This window comes from Chiloscyllium punctatum, chromosome 43 (assembly GCF_047496795.1).
Source record: "Chiloscyllium punctatum isolate Juve2018m chromosome 43, sChiPun1.3, whole genome shotgun sequence".
Classification (NCBI taxonomy): Eukaryota; Metazoa; Chordata; class Chondrichthyes; order Orectolobiformes; family Hemiscylliidae; genus Chiloscyllium; species Chiloscyllium punctatum.
In genome coordinates, this window is record NC_092781.1 from 31,416,134 (window position 1) to 31,424,585 (window position 8,452).

Consider the following 8,452-nt stretch of genomic DNA (forward strand, 5'->3'; position numbering starts at 1 on the left):
TCTGAACTTATATTTATTACATCGGAATTGTAGAGGATGACTTCAATTTTACAGTTTAATCTAAGCATTGAATTTGTTTTTGCGGTAAGATTTCTCTAGATATTATGAGTAAGAGCACGAACATTATCATTGATACATATACCATTCTTCCTTGCCTGACCATAATCAATACCAGGAAACAAATGCAACAAGAAAGCAGGAGAAGCAATTTAGGTTAAAAATGATCGACTGAAACGGAAACTTCCCTAAGAATTCACACAAGCTGATCATAACGTCCAATCCTGTTGAGAAATTAATGTCTGCACTGAATAATCTTGAGAGCTTTTTCTGATTTTTTACCTGGTTTTTCACTGGAGTCACTAAACCTTCTCTTCGCCAGTCAACAGTTGCAATTCTCAGTTCAATGGGACTTTCTTTAGATGCACTACTCTCATCTGTTTCATCAGCTTCAATTTCAGTCATGTTAACAGCTTCGATTCGGCGATGTCCATTCATGAGCTTATTGAACTCTTCATTGGTCTGAAAATTCAAACACATTGGTGAAATGATTGACTCTTAGTGGTGATTATGTAGGAGAAGTGTCAATAACGTAAGAGAGCTACATTCTACATAATCGCTGACTTTAGCATGAAGTGCGGGGAAAGCAATGAAGGCATCCGTTACTCGTGTATAATCTTTGACTGAATAAATGAGCAGCAGGCAAATAAGTGGCCATCCATTTCGTCCCAATCCAATATAAAGCTGCGTGAGAAGCCTCGAGCAGCTCAAATATCTCTGCTCGATCGTTCAATAACCAAAATGGCAGGAGCTTTCTAGATGTGTTTCATTTTGCAAGAATCACTTCGATAATCGTCTCTGATCATTAAAACCTGACAGTTCAATTTCATCATGGAAGGATAGGTTAAGTCACCTCAGATTGGTGGAGTTTATTGGTGTTTGAGACGAACCTTCCCAATCAGGATGATTTCAAATTCCATCACCAGCCTGATCTGATTTCCGGATAACACGTTGGTCTTGAGTTGGCCTCATGGCCCTTGGACCATTAGATTTAGATGCGAAACTCAGATTGTTAATTTTCATGAAGATACTGGATTGAAATGGTTATAAAAGGAGCAAATGTGATGCTATCTATCATCAAATATCGTATTATCAGGAACTGTGGATGTCTGCCTCTCCATCCCAGCTTCAAGACTGGTAGTGAGTCATCTGGTGTCTCTTTTTCATGGGTAGGAAGGGATACAAGTCGGTTTGAAAGGGGAATGAACATGTCCCATCCTCTGAGTAAGAAGCGGGGCTCAAGGCACATGCAAAAGTCCCAGTTGCGCCTGCATTTTTGATGGCTATATGGAGCATGCCTTGTTCCAGTCCTGCTCTGACCCCTGTCAAAGTTCTGTCTCTGATCCATTGATTGTTGCTTCCTACTCTCACCCAGAATTAGAAATAGTAATCAATTTTACTCCGAATTTCCACCCTTCCCCCAACTTCACCTGGAATCTCTGAAAATCTTCCTTTCCTTTCTTGAGTTTAGTCTTTCCATTTAAGGGCTAGACTATCTACTGTCTCCCACAGTTACGTTGAACTACGTCTCCTCACACCCTGCGATCTGCAAAGATTCCATTCCATTTCCCAGGTTCTCCAACTGTACTGTATTTTCATCGGTGTCACCACCCACTGGGGTGTTTTTCCTGACTTAAGGTCTCCTCTCAATGCCGTTGACAGGCATTTCAGCTGTCTTACTCAGTTTGCGCAATTGTTTCCTCCCCCATAAGAACATAGCAAATAGCAACATGAGTAGACTAGTGGCCCCTCCATCTTGCTCCATCATTCTATTATGATTGACCCAAAATTGCCCATGTTGCCGTTCCTTCATTTTGATTGTGACCCTTGATTCCCCTACCGCTTAAGAATCTGTCTCAGATTAGGCATACAGAGACTCCTAGTGTCATAGAGCTGTACAGTATGGAAACAGACCGTTCGGTCCAACCCGTCCATGCTGAACAGATATCCCAACCCAATCTCGTCCCATCTGCCAGAACCCAACCCATATCCCTCCAAATACTTCCGATTCATATACCCATTGCAAATGCCCTTCAAATGTTGCAATTGTGCCAATCTCCACCACATGCTCTGGAAGCTTGATCCATCCACGTACCTTAACCTATGCCCTCTGGTTCTGGATTCCCGATCCCAGGGAAAAGAAATACTTTGTCTAATTATCTTATGCATGTACCTCATAATTTTGTAAACCTGTATAAGGTCACTCCTTACCCTCCGACGCTGCAGAGAACACAACCTCAATTTGTTCAGCCTCTCCCTCTCGCTCAAATACTCCATTCCTGCCAAAATACTTGTAAATTGTTTCTGAAACCTTTCAAGTTTCGCAACATCTTTCCGAGTGGAATGAGACCAGACCTGCACGCAATATACCAACAGTGGCCGAACCAATGTCCTCTACAAAAGCAACACGACCACCCGACAGCTCTATTCAATAACGTGACAAATATCGGTGAGAATAACAAACGCTTTCTTCACTATCCTATCTTCCTGCCAAGACATTCAGGGCTCAGAGAGAAGGAATTCCTCCTCATCTCGATTTCAAAATGCTGTCCATCTATTGTGATTCGATGATGTCAAGTCCTAGCCTCTGTCATTCGCGTCAACATCATCTGTGCACTCACCCTGTAAAACCCAGTAAGAACATGTAAATTTCAAAGGGATTAACTGTCATTCTTATAAATCCCATTCAGTAAAGTCCCAACCTGGTTGGTCTTCACTCGCTAGACAATCTTTGGTGCAGTTGTTCCCCTCCATCCCAGAAGAAAAATCGGATTATTTCTGTCTTCACTTTCCATCATCCCAGTCTCTGTTTCTTGTTTAGCGAATAAATCCTCTACGATTGCCTCTATGTCACGCACTAAACCAGAAGCTATTACTTTGTTTAGCAACAGCTGATGTGGCACTGCATGACATGTCTTTTAAAATTGCAAATGCTCACAATCTATCGGCTTTCCTTTGGTTAAAAAAAGTTTTGTCTCTTTGTTCACTTATTAACATTTGTGTGCACATAGGTCCAGCAAGTTATTAAAGAGGGAAAAGAAATATTTGCCTTTAATGCAGAACAAAGACAGCATTAAAGAGCGGAAGTCTTGTTGCGATTGGACAAAGTCAGTCAGACGACACAGGGGGCACTGTGATTAGCATTGATTTCACTCGTTACGGGGAAATATTTGGAAGGAAATTTGAAGCAGGTTAATCAAAACTATTTCTCCGAAGAAAAGGTTTATCACAAGAGAAACACTTTGACAGACTGGGCCTACTCTATTCTAAAGATGAGGAGAATGACTGCTGATCATACTGAAAGAAATAAGATTGGAAGGAGATTGACAGGACTAATGGTGAGAGGATGATTTTCTTGATGGGAAAGGTGAGAACAGAACCTGGCGTAGACATTGTCGCTATTACTTACTTATCTATGCGACTTAACTCTGTGATCTGCCTGTATTGCTCGCATTACTAAGCTTTTCACTGTGCCTTGGTACACGTCACATTGATTTCAATTCGATTCAATTCAATTCAATTTAGTTCAGTTCAGTTCAGTTCAGCTCAGTTCAATTCAATCCAATTCAATTCAATTAACTTCTTTTCAATTCATCGGATGCTGGTGTAATGCTGATGTCATTAGTTACATTTGTTTGAGATGCCAAGAACAAGGGTAATGACCAACTGTCCTGAGGAGCAATAATACAGAGAGCAGGATCATGTACATCAATTTGTTTGGAAAGCAGGTTAGTTTAACTGCTTTGGGATAAAGTTTAACAGTGTAAGGTAGGGCGGAGCCAGAGATCGAGCAGTCTCAAGAAGAATATTGTAACCGAAGGGATCAGCCTCCACAGTGCAGAATGCAACTCCGGCGTCCAGACATCATAATGGACAGCATCTATGAAGACTCAACAACATAGAGGTGTATCCATAGTGTGACTGCCATCCATAGAGGGAGCTCAAGCCAGCCAGTGTTGTTTAATGCAATTTAGTTGTGCAGAATCTGATCGTGCAAGTGAGCAGACATTGTCGAATCAGGGGATTGTTAGTCATTAGAGTTCTCTTCCGCAGAGAGAAATGGAGACTTGAGTCATTGAATGTATTCAAATTTGAGAGAGGTGATTTTGATTTCTGCAGGAGTTACGAGTTAGGGAAACCTGGAATGAGAAGGAAGTAATCACCAATTTGGAGTAAAGGGAGATCAATCATTAAGTGCACTGAATGAGTGAGTCAGCTTGGAGGACCAAATGTCCAAGTGCTCCTCCTGTAGCTGAATATAACTTCACAATTATAAAGCTTCACAATTTCACAATAGATCACCACCATCAAATAGATTCCAGACGATACATCCTGCACACACCAAAGCTCCAAATTTGTTCATTCCCACTTTAGATGTGCGTTTTCCCAATGAATGTTCGATGTTGTGATGTTCGATGTATCTCATGTTGTCCTCCCATATCATTCTCCTGTAGCTCTCCTCATCCTGAATAAAGAGATTAATATAATCAGGCTCCAGCATCTTTCATTTATAAAATTATACAGAAGCATTAAAAATCCGCTTGTGAAACTTGAAATAACATTTTGCTGTCAGGGTCCATCCTCCGATCCATATCTGAAAATTATTAATCAGGTTCCCCTCACCCCACTCAAAATAACGCACCCATAGCAAAACCTGTCGAGTGGCCAGTCTAGAGATTCATGCTGAAAGTATATTAAGAATCAAATAGCTGAACAACTGGATGGTTAAATCGAACGTCATGAATGACGTTGGCAATGGATACGTTCTCTCCACTACCACCTGTCCCTGTCTGAAGTAAGATTAAGCCTGTGGCACGCAGGAAATTCAATAAGCCACGTCCTTGCGAAAATACTGAGGCCAATACATGGGCAATTACTGTGCATGTATAAACCTTCTTAATCTGTTGTGTGAGAGACCTGTCTTAAGCTGCCAGCCTAGTAAAGTAGGTGTTGGCAAAGAGACGATTCATTGAATGGGCCGCTTGGGATGATCAGATGGCTTCCCCATCCCTCTGTCTCCAAGTTCCCCACTTATAATTGCCTCTTCGACACCAAGAATGGATCTTAATCTTCGAGAGGCAGGTTTGTGCTGTTTGTAGTAAATCCAACAGGACTGCAACGGGATCCGAGTAAATTAAGATACACTAAGTCGCTCCTGATTCACTTTGTGTTTGGTCAGTTCTCGAATGAAGTTAGAAACTTGGAGAATGCCCATTGAATTTCAAGATCAATATTTTCTTAATGTCACTTCACTCAACAGATACCTCTCATTGACTGCAACTACATATTCTCAATCTCTGCCAATTGTGTGCAGACCATTCCTATTCTGAGTGAGCTTAACATTACAGACTCTCCTTTTACCTTGGTGTACTGGTTCCCATGTTGTGATTTCCAATTTTTCCAGTCTTCATCCAATTTCGAATCAAGTATGCCTGTTGAGGCTGCAGCCAGAATAGATACCGCCACACTGCCCAGAAAGAGCCAGAAGGTCATGATGGACAATCTAATAGGCAAAAACAGTGGGCTTTAGACAGGGAGTTTTGTAATTTTCAAGTTAGCTGCTTCCTTATTCAGAGAAAGAACAATATAAATTGTACAAATAATACAAACAAGAAAATTCCAAAAATTCATCGAATGCTGAAAGTGTAATGTAATTCACCTTCATGAGGCATCGTCAGTGGATTGGAGTATTCCAGCACTAGATTGATCAAATTAATGACGTTTCAAATTTAAAACCAATTATTGGAAAGTACACGGTAAAATGAAATCATACTTTTCCATAAATTGCCTTCGTGGGATGAAAGTTATTTGACTCACGGTCCACAGGTTTAATCATTCAACAGCTCATGTCGTAATGATTTCATTGCATTCAAACTTACATTGAGGAATGAATCCTTAGAGGGCATGACTGGAGGATTAGTAACAGGAAATCAAGAACAGGTGGACATATTATATCGTTATCTTCTGTCACTTTAGACATTGCAAAAAAAAAATTTGAAGACAACATGTAAATCGCGAGTTGAAAGGGAAGGAAGAAATTGAACTAATGCAATCAAAATGGAAAGATACAGGAAAAGAAATCTAACTTTAAAAACTCGTATGTCCTCAGTAAAAAGAAAGAATTAATGATAGAATTCCGAAATTGAATGTGTGTAGCATTTTTTAAAAGTTGATGTGAAAAATCACAAAACAATGGGTATGACATGAAAGTAGTTTCGGAGGTGTGGTTCCAAAATGGTCACGGAAGGGACCATTCAACTGAGTATTCAAGAATCCTTCATGTTCATGAAGTCAACGACCAAAGCGGAGGGAATTTGGCCAGCTCGTTTGATAGGCTTCAATGTGAAAAGGGAAAGTTGAAACGAGATGCAATCATTTGTTGATTTATTTTTTTGCACAGAGGCTGGTACATGCATGGAAAATGCTGCCAGTTGAGGTGCTAGAAGAAGATGCAATATCGACATTAAGAGAAATTTAGGCAGACGCATGAACAGGCAAGATATGGAGGGTCACAGAACATGTGAAATCAGATTAGATTAAATTAGAAGGGCATCATGGTAGGTGCAACCATGGTGGTCGGAAGGGCTAGTTTATTTGCTGCACTGTTTCATGTTTAAAACCATCGGATGTCAGTGAAATAGTGAGAAATGGTTTTGTGGATGAATATGTGTGGTGATGAGAAAGGAAAATAAGTCTCTGGTAGGTCTTATTCCTGTGTTTCTTAAGAGCATAGATGGAGAGTGCAAACCAAGGAATTGTGGGACTTTGTAAGAAAGGTACCAAATTAGTCATTACAATTTTAAAATTCACGTTGATTGGATGAATCAAATTGATAAATACAGCGTTGCGGTTGAATTCATGGGGTTTACTTATAAGATTTCTTCGAAGAATACGTTCTAGAATCAACTGGAGAACAAACTATTTTCGTCCTGGTATGTATGAAACGAGACAGGATCATCAATAATCATACAATAAATGATTCGTTCAACAAAAGTGGTCGCAGCTTTCCGGAAATTCATATGTAATGTAAAATTGAAAATCTTGGTTATCAAGCGAGTGCCTGCAACTGAAAAAAGATCAAGCACAAGAAGGTGATGACAGCGTTTACCACAGTTGGTGATGGAAAAAAAAAGGTGAGGTAAGAGACTAGATAAATAGTGGGATACAGTTAAGGGAACATTTAGGTATTCTTATCAAGGAACTATTGAATGACGTAAATTGTAAGAGAAGAATACACTATTTATTGCTAAATATCAAATTCACGCCTCGTCTAAAGAAATTGATCATCATCTGTGCAAACATCGATTAGGAGATTAAAAAAGTAGAAACTGACAAATGACAAATATTGATGAAGAGAACAAGAATATAAATGCTAATGACAAATAAAAAAATAGAAAGTGAAAGCAAGGATTTTAATACTTATTTAAAGGAATAAGCTAGCTGAAATATTGATTATTTCGATGATGTGATTTGCCCATGAATAATAGAAAGGACGAAAGTAGCAGGGAATTTGAACAAATATCCAGTTTCATGTTAAAAACAACAAAACAAAAAGATTCATAATCAAGAAGTAAAGGGAAGGAATTACCTTGATCACTGAAGGAACAATTACTCAGAAGGCAAATGAGATTAAAGTCGGACATTCTCCTGGATCTGAATGATTATATTTGAACGTTTTAAATATAGCTACTTCAGTGATAATGGGTACAATAGTGGCAATATCATTGCGGTTCAGGAATTGTTTTCGCTGATGGAAATCTGCAAATAGGGAAATTCGCAAAAAGGAGAAGAATAGCAAATTGGAAGATTTATGCAAGTTATGAAATATGATGTCATTGGCTAAATTAGAACAAAGAGAAACGACTGTTACCACACAGCAACAGGCCTATCGGCCCTACAAGCCTGTGTTGACACATATTGCCCGTTACCAATGAATTGTCTTCACTTAGAGGAACCAAGATCCTCAACCTCCGTTCCTCTTCTTGTTTTCGACCAGGTACGTCTTGAATACTGCCATTGTGTCTGCTTCCACCAACTCTGTTAGAAAGCGCTCTCGGCACTCATCAATTTGTGTGAAATACTTGCCTCTTTTAAAATGCACGCCCGCTCCGCATGTTTCCCTGAGTAACTGACCCCTCCCCCCTGGGAAAAAGGTCTCCGACTCACCATTCGATCAATGCCATCCATGTCCTATTATCTGACAGGTCACCCCCAAAAAGCAAACCCAGTCTCCGTGATAATGAATATAACACATAGAAAATTACAGGACAGCACGGACCCTTCGGCCCTCGTTGCACCGACCTCTGCAACAAAAGTAAAGCACATCTACATTACACAATAACAAATTCATCCGTACGTTTTCCAAATGACCGTTTAAATGCCCTTAAGCCTGGCT

At 39.9% G+C, this 8,452-nt stretch overlaps 1 long non-coding RNA gene across 1 annotated transcript; it reads right to left on the reverse strand.

The window, feature by feature from the left end:
* Positions 1 to 415: 415 nt before the first annotated feature.
* On the reverse strand, positions 416 to 5,535 carry LOC140466515 (uncharacterized). Its single transcript, XR_011955217.1, has 3 exons — positions 5,419 to 5,535; positions 4,427 to 4,522; positions 416 to 519 (listed from the first exon to the last, which is right to left on the reverse strand). It is a non-coding gene; the product is annotated as an uncharacterized lncRNA (long non-coding RNA).
* Between the last annotated feature and the right edge of the window lie 2,917 nt (positions 5,536 to 8,452).